General features: G+C 43.5%; 1 pseudogene; it reads right to left on the reverse strand.

Annotated features, from left to right (window-relative positions):
- Positions 1–220: 220 nt before the first annotated feature.
- Positions 221–11,365, reverse strand: LOC131906235 (small ribosomal subunit protein uS8-like; annotated as a pseudogene).
- Between the last annotated feature and the right edge of the window lie 2,778 nt (positions 11,366–14,143).

The following is a 14,143-nucleotide window of genomic DNA, read 5'->3' on the forward strand; positions in this document are numbered from 1 at the left end:
TTCAAGCTGAGGAATCCTAGAGGTAACAGGTGGCTTGTTCCTTTGTCTCTCTGATCTTTCAGCATTTACCTCAATATCTAGGTCCAGGTTTTTATTAAAAGACCATTTAGAAACTCAAGCTACGTGTAGCGTTCAACTTTTGGGACATGAATTCATGAAAAAGCCACTTGCCTGTGGCTCAGGCTGGAGCTATAAGCAGCTGGAGTTCCTACCCTGCTGGCTAAATTTTTGTTGCAGCCTTGCTGCAGCGAACTCCATAGGCTTTTGGACTCCAAACCCCGCAGGAGTTAGCCACTTTCTCGTGTTCCCCTGTGCAGATGGCCGGACCTTTTGCTTCTTTCCTCTCCTGGTGGGTTTTGGCTTTCCCTGGGCCCCCTTCTCGGGCTGCTGCCACACTGTCATCTGAATCATCACTGTCAGCAGATTTGGTGAGTCAATTGTGATTTCTTAAAGGGAGGCATTAGTTAAAAGAAAGGGTTTTTTCCCCACATTAAAAAGTGGGAAACCTTTTTTTCAATGGAGGGAATTTGGTCTCTGATAATATGATTGATGTTATGAAAATGGAACAATTAAACAAGAGATAATTAATGTTAATGGAATTTATGTAATGTTAATTATAAATATTATTTGTTTGATCATTTTTGCTTTATCATTAAAAAAGTTGGTTAATATGAGTGCCAAGACAAAAGTTTTAGAAAAACTTGTTAAAACAGATCATAGAGATATTCAGACCCAGACAGAAGAATTTAAAGGAGAAACAATCTCAACATTGTATTATAAGGTTACAGAGAAATAGCCAAAGGCGTTCAAACACCCAGCATTAATCTATCCAGTAACCTTACAGGAACTAACTACCCAGTAATAGATATCCTCAAGGCTGTGTAAGAGTTGACTGGACTCTTGTGTAAATGTTAGATTTGAGGAGATTCAAAGAAGCAATAGTCTCATATGGCATCCACTCATCTTTCATGAAGCAGATGTTAAACTCGTGGTCAACTTGTAATAGAATTATCCCTCAAGACTGGAGAGATTTAGCTATAGCAGTCTTGGAGGCTTGTCCCCAATCACAATGGAGGACCTTGTGGAAGGGTGAGGCTAAGACCATTGAACAATAAAGTAGAACTAGAGGTATGGAATTTCCCAAGATCAACTTCTAGGAGAGGGTGATTATGCTGATATACAAAGATAATCTTTATATAATGACCACATCCTGGCTTTATGCCTCATGGCAGCCTTGAATGCTTGAGACAGAATTGAAGAAGTAGGAAAGAAAATTGAGTCATTTATATACAGGGCCCAAAAGAAACCCTCACTGATTTCTTACAAAGATTGACTTCAGCAGTAAATAGAATGACACCAAATTCAGAAGCTAGACAGATAATAATTGAATCTCTGGCTTTTGAAAATGCTAACACACAATGCAAAAGGATAATTAGGCCCTTAAAGGCAAGATCAGCACCCTTGGAGGAATGGATCCGAGGTACAATGAATATTGAATCTCATGATCATGACGATACTTGAATAGGACAGATGATTTCCAGAGGTTTGAAGAAAAATCAAAACGTCAAGTGTTTCAATTGTGGCAAACAAGGTCACCTAAAAAGGGACTGTAAACAGAGTGTTCCTAGAAACAATGCTTTTTCAAGAAATATTCCCAACAGAACATCCCTCCCTTCTGGATTATACAGAAGGTGTGGCAAAGGCAGACATTGGACTAACAAATGTGGATCAACAAGGGACAGTCAAGGTAATCCTTTGCCATTGGGAAACTTCCTGAGGGGCCTCTCGCAGGCCCCCCCGTCAAATTCTATTCAGTTCTTTCCTGTCATCTTGGAAGAAACTCCTTCTCAGAGCAATTAAAGAACCCAAGGCCTATTGTAAAAAACCAGACTGCTCTGGATGATAGAATAGCTTTAGGAAATAAAACAAAAATTTAAGGAGAAACCATAAATCAAAATTGATGAAGATCAGATTTGGAAACTCCCCAAAGTTAGGGTTGGGGAAGGGTTTTGTTTTTGTCTTTTCAGGAAAATAAAAACAACCATTGAGAAATTTAAAGACCTTTAGACAAATAAGCATCCAAAGAACAAGGGAGAACTACCTGGAAAAAAAATTATCAAAAAAAGGAATAATCTGACCTAATGCAATCTTTGAAGTCTCCAAAAAGATGATGGGATCCCACAACAATGATTCCACATGGACTATCATAAAGCCATTAATCTGACAAACACCACCCAAAGATCGGCGTTGGACTACAAACTGCTCAGGACAATATGGAGGTGGCTAGCTGAGATGATCCAGCCTCACAGACTACTCTAGCCAGGACTTGAGGCAAGCCCTGCACTTTCCCATTATGCAGACACTGGACAACAAATGATACAGCTACCTCTCCCAGGACTTGACAATTAACCCCAAAATTTTCTTTTCAGGATTCCCTAAAGATACCTTCACCCCCACAAGCAGGAAGTAATTTTAAGAACACGATGACCACATTCCCAAGAGGTGGGGTAGGTGGTTTTTTTGTTGTTCAATGAGTTATGGATATTTGTCATTGTTTAGGATGGTTGGCTACAAGTTGTTATTGGTAATGGTCAGGGAAAAGGCTTTTAAAAAAAGGAGATTAGATTCAGGGTTCTTGTTTGAAAAAAAAAGGGATATAGATATAATAAGATAAAAGGTAGATTACCGAATCTACTCTGGAAAAAAAAGAGATAAAGAAATAATAGGATAAAAGGATAGATTATTGAATCTACTCTGAAAATAAAAAAGGGAGGATATGGATATGATAAGATAAAAAGGTAGATTATTGAATCTACTTTTAAAAAGCAACTACTAATTTTAAATATTTTATATTGGAATGGATTTTGTATGTTGTATACAAATTTCAGATTGATTTTGTTAGAATATACTGTGCATATATTTCTAATCTTGTTCTGTATTGTACCTATACAGTTCATTCAACAATGTAATGCAATTTTCTAGTCCTTGAAAGTTATTACCAACTAAGTAGGATATAAAGAAATGCAAGTTAGTATTTAATATTTAGTATTGTAATCATATTAGGTATGTTTTTAAGGTCAAACAGACACATTTTAGACGGACAGGTCATCTTTAAACACTTCAGAGATCTATAGAATATGGCATTTAAGATGTTTTAATAACAGATTTTTTTTTCATGACTATGAGACATGTCTGCTCCTGACAGCACCAATCTACTTCAGAGAAGATGATGGGCATCAAAGAAACTCCATATGGAGTTTACTTTCTTTGTGACAAAGGTTAGCCACTGGACAAGAAAGTCCCCTTGCCTCAACTGCTGACAGTATCTGTCCAAATGGACAAGCAGGACACAAAAGAAAGGACTGCTGAACTTTAGAAAATCCTGCTTCACAGATGAGTTTGTCAGATATGCTAGGCCTGTAGGCCAAGATGGATGCCCCAACATTGCAGAGGAACTTTGGGTGACTGTCCAGGCAGCCAGGTGTTTCTGTCATTTCTCACATTTTTTGGAAGTCGCTTGTTTGCACTTCCTACTTACTTAGTTAATATTATTTCCTTCTCGGGTTTCTTAGGGAGTTGAAGATTAGATAGTTATAGTTTTCCTTGTTAACAAATTCAGAAAAGAAACTCACTAAAGAGGTATAAAGTGTATAAGTTTGAAAGACATCAAAAGATAGTTTTCAGTTGATAAGACAAGTTAGGATAGAAAGTGAATTAGATATAACACCTTGGATTCATCAAAATAGGATAGATAATGGAGCATTTTCTCTGAATTTGTCAAATGTTTATGGACTGGACATTGTTGATGTAATTCTTGACTGTATATATTGTATATACTTATTGTATTTATTGTATAGTTTTTCTTATGTTAGTTATAACCTTCTTATATTATTTTAGACAAAAAAAGGGGAAATGTGATATATTGGGTACCCTAATAAAATTTGCCTGAAGATCAGAGAACAGAACAAGCCCCTAGACTAAACATAGAGGCCAGGGTGGGTGGGAGGAGGGAGGAGGGGGGAATCTGTGGATAGTATGTGGAGTGAGTAGAAAATTTCTTAATAAAGAAAAATGAAAAAAAAACCCATAGAGGCCAGGCAGGGGTAGCACACACCTTTAATCCTAGCACCTTACTAGATGCATGTTTTATAACATTTCCTCCAATCCTATAGGTTTCTTCACTTTCTTGACAGTATCCTTTGATTTGCACAAGTTAATTTTTTGTTACCTTTTTGAGACATGGTCTTGTGTAGTCCAGGCTGGTCTCAAATTTACTATATAGTGAAGGATATCCTTGAACTTCTGGTCACCTTGCCTCTACCTCCCAAGTGCTGGAATTATAGTTATGTGTCATATAGTTATGGTATAGTTATACATATACATATGGTATACTACATGTATACATATATGTAGGTGGATTTTTCTGTCCCACCTACCAGCTTCTAAATCATGACATGGAGACTTATTAATTACGAAAGCTTAGCCAATAGCTTAGGCTTGGTTTTTTTTGTATGTTTTTGTTTGTTTGTTTTGGTTTTTCCGAGACAGGGTTTCTCTGTGTAGCTTTGGAGCCTGTCTGGAACTTGCTCTGTAGCCCAGGCCAGCCTCGAACTCACAGAGATCCGCCTGCCTCTGCCTTCCGAGTGCTGGGATTAAAGGTGTGCGCCACCACCGCCTGGCCTAACTAGCTCTTATAACTTAAATTAACCCATATCTTTTTGTTTTGTCTTGTTTTCTGAGACAAGGTTTCTCTATATAACAGTCCTGGTTTCCTGGAACTCAGAGATCCACCTGCCTCTGCCTCCCAAGTGCTAGGATTAAAGGCATGACCACCACCACCCGGCAAACCCATATCTTTATTATTATTATTATTATTATTATTTTATTCATTTTACATACTAACCACAGTTCCCCCTCCTATCCCTCCTCCAACTCACCCCTCAACCTACCCCCCAACCACTCCTCCAAAAGGGTAAAGCTTCTCACGGGGAGTCAACAAAGCCTGGTACATTCAGCTGAGGCAGGACCAACTCCCCCCCCCCCCCCCCCCCCCCCCCCCCCCCGCATCAAGGCTGAGCAAGGCCTCCCACCCTAGGGAATGGGCTCCAAAAACTCAGCTCATGCACCAGGGATAGATCCTGATCCCACCGCCAGGGGCCCCTCAAACAGACCAAGCTACACAACTGTCTCCACATGTAGAGGGCCTAGTCTGGTTCCATGCAGGCTCCACAGCTGTTGGTCCAGAGTTCAGGAGTTCTCATGAGCTTGGTTCAGTTGTCTCTGTGGGTTTCCCCATCATGACCTTGACCCCCTTTGCTCACATAATCCCTCCTCCCTCTCTTCGACTGGACTCCTGGAGCTCAGCCTGGTGCTTGGCTGTGGATCTCTGCATCTGCTTCCATCAATTACTGGATGAATGTTCTGTGATGACAGTTAGGGTATTCACTAATCAAATTATCAGGGTAGGCCAGTTCAGACACCCTCACCACTATTGCTAGTAGTCTAATCTGGGGTCATCCTTGTGGATTCCTGGGAATTTCCCTAACACCAGGTTTCTCCCTAGCCCCATAATGGCTCCCTCTATCAAGATAACTCTTTCATTTCTCCCCCACTCCATCCCTCCCCTAGCTCGACCATCCTGTTTCCTCATGTTCTCATCCCCCATGCCCTCCCCTCTAACTTGCGCACCCCCACATCCCACCCCTGCCCCCAGTTTACCCAGGAGATCGCATCTATTTCCCCTTCCCAGGGTGATCCATGCATTCCTCTTAGGGTCCTCCTTGTTACCTAGCTTCTCTGGAGCTGTGAAACCCATATCTTTTAATCTATGTTCTTTTACATGGCTTGGTTATCTTTACATTATAATGCACATGCTGCTTGCTCCGAGTACTGACATCTCCCCGTGACTCCACCCTTCTTCTTCCCAGCATTCTCTCTGCCCCCAAAAACCTGCCTAGCTATTGGCTGTTCAGCTTTTTATTAAACCAATCAGAGTGACACGTTTTCACAGTGTACAAAAAGATTATTCCATAACAAATATAATTATGTACAGTTATATATATTAGGTTTGTGTGTTGCTATAGATCAAGCTCAGGGCTTTATACATGAAAAGCAAGCACTCTATCAATTAAGTTACACTCCCAGACCTGAAATTATAATAACAATTTTTATGATTGTTATTATTGTTTTGGTGTTGGGGGTTGAAACTTGAGCCTTGTTAATGCTAAGCATATACTCTAAAGCTCTTAATTTTGATAAATTCCAGTCTGTTGTTTTTTTTTTCTTTCATTGCCTGTGGTATCATGGCCATGATATTTTCATTGCCAAATCAAGTATCAGGCAGATTCTCTCCAATGTTATTATTTTAAGGAGTTTGTTCCATTTTGAGTTTGTGTGTATATGTGCATGCATGTGTATTACGTACACATTAATTTTTTGTGTGTTGCTGTAAAAAATAGGTGGAGCTGAGTAAATTATACAGAAAGGAGTTTCATTTTGGCTCATCGGGCAGCCAAATCACACCATGTCACACGGCAAGAGGATGGACTGGATGGGGAGGAAGGGAGGAGGCATGATGAGAGGAAAGAACAGAGGAAAAGGCTGTGGGAGTTGAACTCCATTTAGAACAACCTGCCTTACCCAGCCCCACCAGACCTGATCCAGCTTCAGAGGATGAACTGTCACTAAGGAACATATGGATCCACTGCTGAGAGTGGAGCCTCCTGACTACATGTCTCTTAACGGCCCCACCAGCTCATCACCATTACACTATACATCACCTCGTCACCATCACCCTTACGGTAAGGACCTAAGCCTCAGTGGGACTTTTGGCAGAGCTAAACCACATTAAAGACACACAGCCTGTCAACTAGCAGTCCAGCTTCATCCTTTGGCAGAGGCCTATTCGGGCTCCCCAGCACTGTTTGTTGAAAAGACTCTTTTCTCATTAACTGGTGTTGGTACCTTTATTGAAAATGAACTGACAGAGCAGGTGTGGCGCTGCACACCTTTAATGCCAGCCTTTGGGAGGAAGAGTTCAAAGTGAGCCTAGTTTACATGGAGAGTTTCAGGCCAGACAGGGATATCCACTGAGACTCTGTCTCAAAACAAAGAAAGAAATAAAAACGGTCATAGATGTAAGTTTTATTTCTAAGGTTTCTATTTTAGTCTACCAGTCTGTATGTCTGTCTTATTCTACTACCACTCCCCACCCCAACCCCTTAAGACAGGGTCTCTCTGTAGCTCTGATTGTCCTAGGACTCACTCTGTAGCCCAGGCTGGCCTCCAACTCATAGAGATCCTCCTGCCTCTGCCTCCTGAGTGCTGGGATTAAAGGCGTGTGCCACCACTGCCTGGTACCACTTTTTTTTTTAAAGACTTATTTATTCTGGGCTGGAGAGATGGCTCCGTGGTTAAAAGCAGTTGCTCCTCTTTCAGAGAACCTGAGTTCAACTCCCAGCACTACATATCGGCTCATAACTGGCTACAGCTCTAGTTCCGGTGAATTCTTCTTCTTCTTCTTCTGGAATGTACACGGTACGCAGAAACATATGCAGGCAAAATGCCCATAGAGATGAAATAAACAGTAATTTTGAGAAGTTTGTTTATTGTTGTTTATTTGTTTGTAGATGTTTACCACGGGTGGCCTGTGTGTGTGTTTGTGTACCATGTGCATACCTGGTGTCAAGGAGTTCAGTTAGGGTGTCAGGTCCCCTGGAACTGGAGCTCTGGATGGTTGTCAGCCATGTGTGCTCTTAACTGTTGAGCCGTCTCTCCACAGCTCCCCTCTGCACGGCGTTTCAATTAGCAGAGCTTTGAAGTTGGGAAGGGTGAGTCCTCCAGTTTTCAGAGCGCCTCATAATTCCATGTGGATTTGAAGGTTAGCTTTTCTGTTTCTCTGAAAGTTGCGGTTGGATTTTAATTAAATAACTAATTTTCAGTACTGGGGATTCTCCCCAGAGCCTTGAACACATTAGGTAAGCATTCTACCTTTGAACTGTATTCCTAGCTCTTAAAAAATGTTCAATTCTTTTACTTTTTCAAATAAAGTCTTTGGATAGGCAGTGGTGGTGCACGCCTTTAATCCCAGCATTCAGGAGGCAGAGAGGCAATTGGATCTTTGAGTTCGAGGCCAGCCTGGTCTACAGAGTGAGTTCTAGGACAGCTGGGAGAGAGAAACCCTGTCTTGAAAAACCAGAAAAATAAAAAATAAAAAGTCTTTCCCAGGTTGGCCTAGAAGTGACTTGGCAGCCCAGGCGGACCTTGTCCTTATGACCCTCACGTCTCAGTCTTCTAAGAAGTTAACATTACAGGCCTGGCCTACGAGGTCTGGGAAGGTTGTTGGAGACTTTTTTTTTTTTTTTTTTTAGGGAAAATGTCAAATCTGTAGATCATTTCATGCAGTATTAATACCTTAACTATGATGAGATTTCCTACTTTGAACATTGATTTAAGGCTCTTCTAATTTCTTTCATTAGGACTTTGAGTTTTAAATATCTATTTATTCATGTGTATGATTGTGTGCCAGAGTGTATATATGTGTACCACATGTGTGCTGGAGCTCAAGGAAGCCAGAAGAGTGCACTGGCTTTCCTGGAACTGGAGTTGGTCCACCCACCGTATGGGTGCTGGGAACTGGACCTGGGTCTTCTACAAGAACAGGCGCTCGTAACTGCTGAGACGTCTCCTCAGCCCCTATTTTGTGGTTTTGTATGTACAGATCTTTCATTTTCCTTGGTCAGAATCACTCAAAGGGCTTTATTTAATTCTTTTAAATGTTATTATAAATGTAACCACTGTCTTCATTTCCTTTTAGGGTTATTCACTGTTACTTTACAGGAACACAACTGATAATTTCTTTATTTTTGGAAAGGAAGAAAGAGTGGTACAGAAGTTGCCCACTGGGGCTCAGTTAGTGAGGGCTAGTGCAAGTCCTCAGTTTCGAGTCTACATTGCTGACCCCTCTGAGGTTGCTTCTCAGCCTGTTCTCATTTTGCCTCTTCCTGTGCTCAATGCTTTTATCTGAAAAACAGGAAACACTAGAAAAGGAAAGAACTTGAAAATGCTCCAGATTCTGGCCAGCGCAACAACTGAACTGTAAGGAGGTACCGTGGTCTCAAGGATACCCATGTCAATCCTCCCTGAGCAAAAGGCCCAAAGGCAAATCACAAAAAGTCAACCGTGATTACGTGACCTCAGAATGCCAAGATATTTGAAGAGAATGACTCAGAAATCAAGAAGCTACACGTAGCAAATCAAGTCCTGTAACACCTTGGTAACTTCAGGCAGCTTCTCACGGCCCTGACAACAGAATTGTGCCAGGGCATGTAGAGAGGGATAAGACTCTTGAACTGGCATCTTAGCACCGTGCTGCAGACCAGGAGCACATCAAGTCGTGCTGACGAGCCTTCAGCTGACATGGATGATCATGGTCTGCAGGGAGGGTTGGACCAGCTTGGATAGATTGGGTGCTATTAAAGGAGCACTGGGAAATCTCAGTCCTCGACGGACACCCTCCTGTTCCACAGCCTCTTTTCTACTTCCTTCCTTGTCTGGGGAGTAGCACTTGGCCATGTTGCCATGCAGGACAACTTAGTCCTGTAGCTGTGGACAGCACCATTAGGAGAGCACCTTCGGCATTTCCTGGGCCTGCCTCCCTGCTTCCCTTTGTTCGGTCATCAGAGTCCCCCCAAAAATGAACACTGAAGTCTGGTGAATGGAATCATGCACACACAAAGAGAGCTGAGAATAAAAATATCGTTCACCTCTCTCTTTAGAGAGGAGCATTCTGGCTCAGAGAAACATCTTAAGCTCTTTAAAAAAACATTTATTGCTGGGCGGTGGTGTGCAACGCCTTTAGTCCCAACACTCAGGAGGCAGAGCCAGGTGGATCTCTGTGAGTTTGAGGCCAGCCTGGTCTACAGAGCGAGATCCAGGACAGCCACCAAAGCTACACGGAGAAACCCTGTCGGAAAAAAAAAAAAAAAAAAAAAAAAAAAACACCACACACACAAAAAACCAACCCCCCCCAAAACCCCATAAACAACAACAACAACAACAACAACAACAACAAAAACATTTATTACTTTATGTGTATGAGTGTTTTGCCTGCATGTGTGTCTATGAACCACTTGTGTGCCTGGTGCCTGCAGAGATCAGGAAAGGGTGTCAGGTGCCCCGGGACTGGAGGTATGAAGGGTTGGGAGCTGCCATGCGGTACTAGGAACTGAGCTTTGGTCCTCTGGAAGAGCAGCCAATACTCTTCACTGCTGAACCATCTTTCTACTTTCTGCCCTTCTGCCCTTCTCAATTCCTTCTTCTCGCTGTGCCTACAATCTCAGCATTCACGAACTGAGGCAGGAGAAGCGCCAAGAGTTCAAGGACAGCCAGGCTACGTAGCAAGGCTGTCACAGACAAAACCGAAACATCTCTCTTCTGTTTCCAGTACAAAGGTACAGGACTACAGTCTGGTGGTTTGGGCTCTTTCTTTTCTTTTCTAGAAGATGGGTCTCATGTAGTCCAGGCTCTAACTCGTTATATAGCCAAGGATGACTTTGAACTTCTGGTTTTCCCACCTCTACTTCCCAGATACTAGTACCACAGGCATGTGCCACCATGCTTAACCCTGAATTTTCCTTATCTCTACCAAGAAATCCTAGGCAAGCCTTCCTCCATAGCTTGAAGAATTACCTTTGGGCATTTTTATGGTGTGTGTGTGTGTGTGTGTGTGTGTGTGTGTGTGTGTATGTGTGTATGTGTGTGTGTGTGTGTGTGTGTGTGTGTGTGTGAGAGAGAGAGAGAGAGAGAGAGAGAGAGAGAGAGAGAGAGAGAGAGAGGTCCCTGCAGAGGTTGGAAGAAGGCATTCAATCCACTGGACCTGTGATACTGTAAAGCAGACACAGGTGACTGTCTCAGCACACGTGGGAGGTTCTTTCTTTACCCTCCCCAGCCCCATGGACACTTTTCATTTATGTGTTTTGCATCTCTAGAAAAAGAACCCCAGGATTTTCCCTCTGTGTGTTTTCTTCTTGCTTCTTCACGGTCCGCGGTGCCAGCGGAGGTTGTCAGCACAAGGAAGCCAGGCTGACGGGATGGGAGCAGGTTGTTCTGCCATTTTTCTAGGTCTTTGCGTTGCACATCCAATCTAGGGCTTGCCACTCCACACTAGGTCAACCTGCCCGTGAGGTTCACAGTGGTTTTCCCAGCTCTGTGGTCATCAGTGATTTCAAACTCGCCAGTGTAACCACGCTCCATCATCACAGTCAGAAACTGAAGGATGACTTTGGAGCAGGCCCTGGCCTTTGCCTCCCTTCTCAGCATTGCTGATGCTCTCGAGAGCATCAGCGAGGACATTCATGCGCACCATGGTGACAGTGCAGGAAGATCGGAGGTTCTTTCTTAATGTATGGAATACTGAGTATTCCATGAGAAATGGCAGCCTTCAAAGCTCTCATGATCCTGGTCATAATGTTGCATGCCTTTAATCCCAGCACTTGGAAGGCAGAGGCAGGCAGATCTGAGTTCAAGGCCAATTTGGTTTAAGTAGCAAGTTCCAGGACAGCCAGGGATACATAGGGACAGCCAATCTCAAAAAGCAAAACTACCCATGGTAACAACCAGCCCAAAAATAAGTGGATGAGGTTCACAAAGTAAAGTGTCAGTGTAATTTAGGCTCCGAGGCAGTTTTCTGTACAGTACAGATGGAGACAGGTTATAACAGCTATTTCATTTTTATCACAGAAAAAAAGAAACCCCGAAGATCATTATGTTTTAAATTATTTTTCCTGTGGGGATGTTATGCCCTAAGGACATAGTCTATTTTACTTTTTCCCATAAATCATTAATGACTTCCCTCCAAATGGTCCCTTGCCTCCAGCTTCTTGCCCTTCATGCTATCATCACATCTTCTTATTAGTTATGAATGATTAATATCACTCCCCATATCATTTGCACTTTTTTATTATCAATAGAAGTAAGTATTAATGTGAGGGTTTTTTTAATCAATAAGTTTCCCTGTTGATCCTCAACTACATCCAGTTACCTGGCCAACTATGGACTCAGTTGTGGACATGGATTCCCCACATGTATAGTCTTTGTCTATTTCTCTATTTCTTTCTGGTCCCTCTTAGTCACACTATAGTAATGGGTTCAAATCCCACATCATCCACTTCTCACACTGATTTCTCTTTGCTATAAATTCCCATGACACACTCGAATATACTACATTTTAAATAACTAATCAAGTAATTAATATGTATATACTAAATGAGCTATATGTATATACTATATTAGCTAAATGCCTGTGGATGTAAAGAGTATAAGAAGATAAGGTCCCTGCACCTGAGGAGAAAACTTACCTGCTTTGCCAGGACATTGTGGATGTTTCTTGAGGACATCTTGTCGCCACAGTAAAATGAAAACCTTCAAGTTCTACAAGGATGCCACCACTTGAGTACATCCCAGGATTTTAGGAAGACAAATGTCAACTTGACACACCCTAGAATCCCCTGGGACGAAGATCTCAATGCTGGATCTCTAGATGAAGCTGACTTGTTAGTGTGTCTGTGGGGGATTGTCTTGATTACACTATTTGATAGAGGCAGGCCTGCCTGCGATGGGCAGCACCATTCCCTAGGCAGGGGGTCCTGGGCTGTGTAAGCACTGAGAAGGTGATGAGTATCACTAAGCATGCGTGTATTTATTTCTCTCTGCTCTTGATTGTGGATGCTTCAATTTCCTGCCTGAATTTCTCCACGGCGATGGACTGTGACCTGAAATCGTGAGCCCAGAACAAGTCCTGTCTCCCTTACAGTTGCTTCTGTCGGGATATTCATCACAGCGACAGGAGCAGAGCTAAAACATAAAACAAGCCCCCAAACTGAATTAAATTTCTCCCATAACTCTGGGGACTCAGGTACCAGTTAAGAATGTATCTGAAGTTTAGTAGCTAATTTGTTCTTCAACAACAGGGGTAACAGAAACTGTTTTTGCTAAGAGGGCTAGGCTGTGAACTATTTTTACGGAAACAAGAAAAGAAAAGCTGCGCTACTGAGTTGCTGGATCAGTCACAAGGAAAAGTTACTTGAGGTAACCAGTCTCCTAGCCTCCCTTGCTTAAGGGAGCTGTGGTTTAAAGGAGCTGCCTGAAGTAATGGAGCAACAAGTAGAGTTGAGTGGGGAAGGGAACGGCAGAAACTTCTTGGGGCAGATGAGCAGCGAGGACTCTTCCAAAATGGACTGGCTTCCTGTGGACAAAACCGAAGGCGCACCAGAGACCGCAATGGAAATCACAGTCCAGACAACACATTTGAGCAATAAGGGCTTGGTGTTGACATGTTCTCCTGCCAGACATCTGCTCCCACAGGTAACAGCGCTACTCTCTCTGGGTGACTCTGAGGTCATTTTCCCACGTATATCTTGAGCTGGAAGAATCTGAAGAAGTAGAAATCCGGTTCTTCTCCAGCAGGGTTCCAGGTTAGGTTGAAAGATCTAACCAAAAGCAAGAAAGATTGACGGGACTGGGGAATTGGGCAGTGATGGAGTGAAAAACTCTTGCCTACTTTGGGCATCCCCCCGCTACCCTAAACCAGGAGAAAAGTCCTCTCCAGAAAATCATCACGTCGAACAACCCTCGGACCAACTAAAGGTTCAGTCAAGTGCCTCATAGCAGCTCTGGCACACGACTTGCACGCATCTTAACCCCGCATGGCGCCGGGTGGGAGTGAAGGTTCCCAAATCCCCAATCCCAGCCCCTGCGGGCGCTTAGGCCGCCGAAGCTCGGGCTCCTCCTCCCCAGCTTTACTCTCCTCCTGCTCTCCCTCGCCCAGGCCCTCCCCTAGCCTCGGCGGAGGAGGGGGGGCAGGGCTTGGCTTCGCGAGGCCCATGCATTCCAGAGAGCCGGGCCAGCTAGAGCAACAAAGGAGCCCGGTAGTCGGCAGGGAGAGCTCAGGGGGCTGCGGCGCGCTCGCGCGGAGGTGGCTGCTGGGCCGCGGGCTGGCGTGGGGGCGGAGCCGGGGATCGACTCCCGCACCCCTCGGCCGGCGCCTGGCCTCCATCGAGGGGCTGGGAGTTGGTTTTAATGGTGGGAGAGGGAATGGGGCTGGAGATCGGAGCCCCAGGGGGCTCCCAGGGCTGAAGACAACTCC

The sequence above is a fragment of the Peromyscus eremicus genome, chromosome 3 (assembly GCF_949786415.1).
Source record: "Peromyscus eremicus chromosome 3, PerEre_H2_v1, whole genome shotgun sequence".
Taxonomy (NCBI): domain Eukaryota; kingdom Metazoa; phylum Chordata; class Mammalia; order Rodentia; family Cricetidae; genus Peromyscus; species Peromyscus eremicus.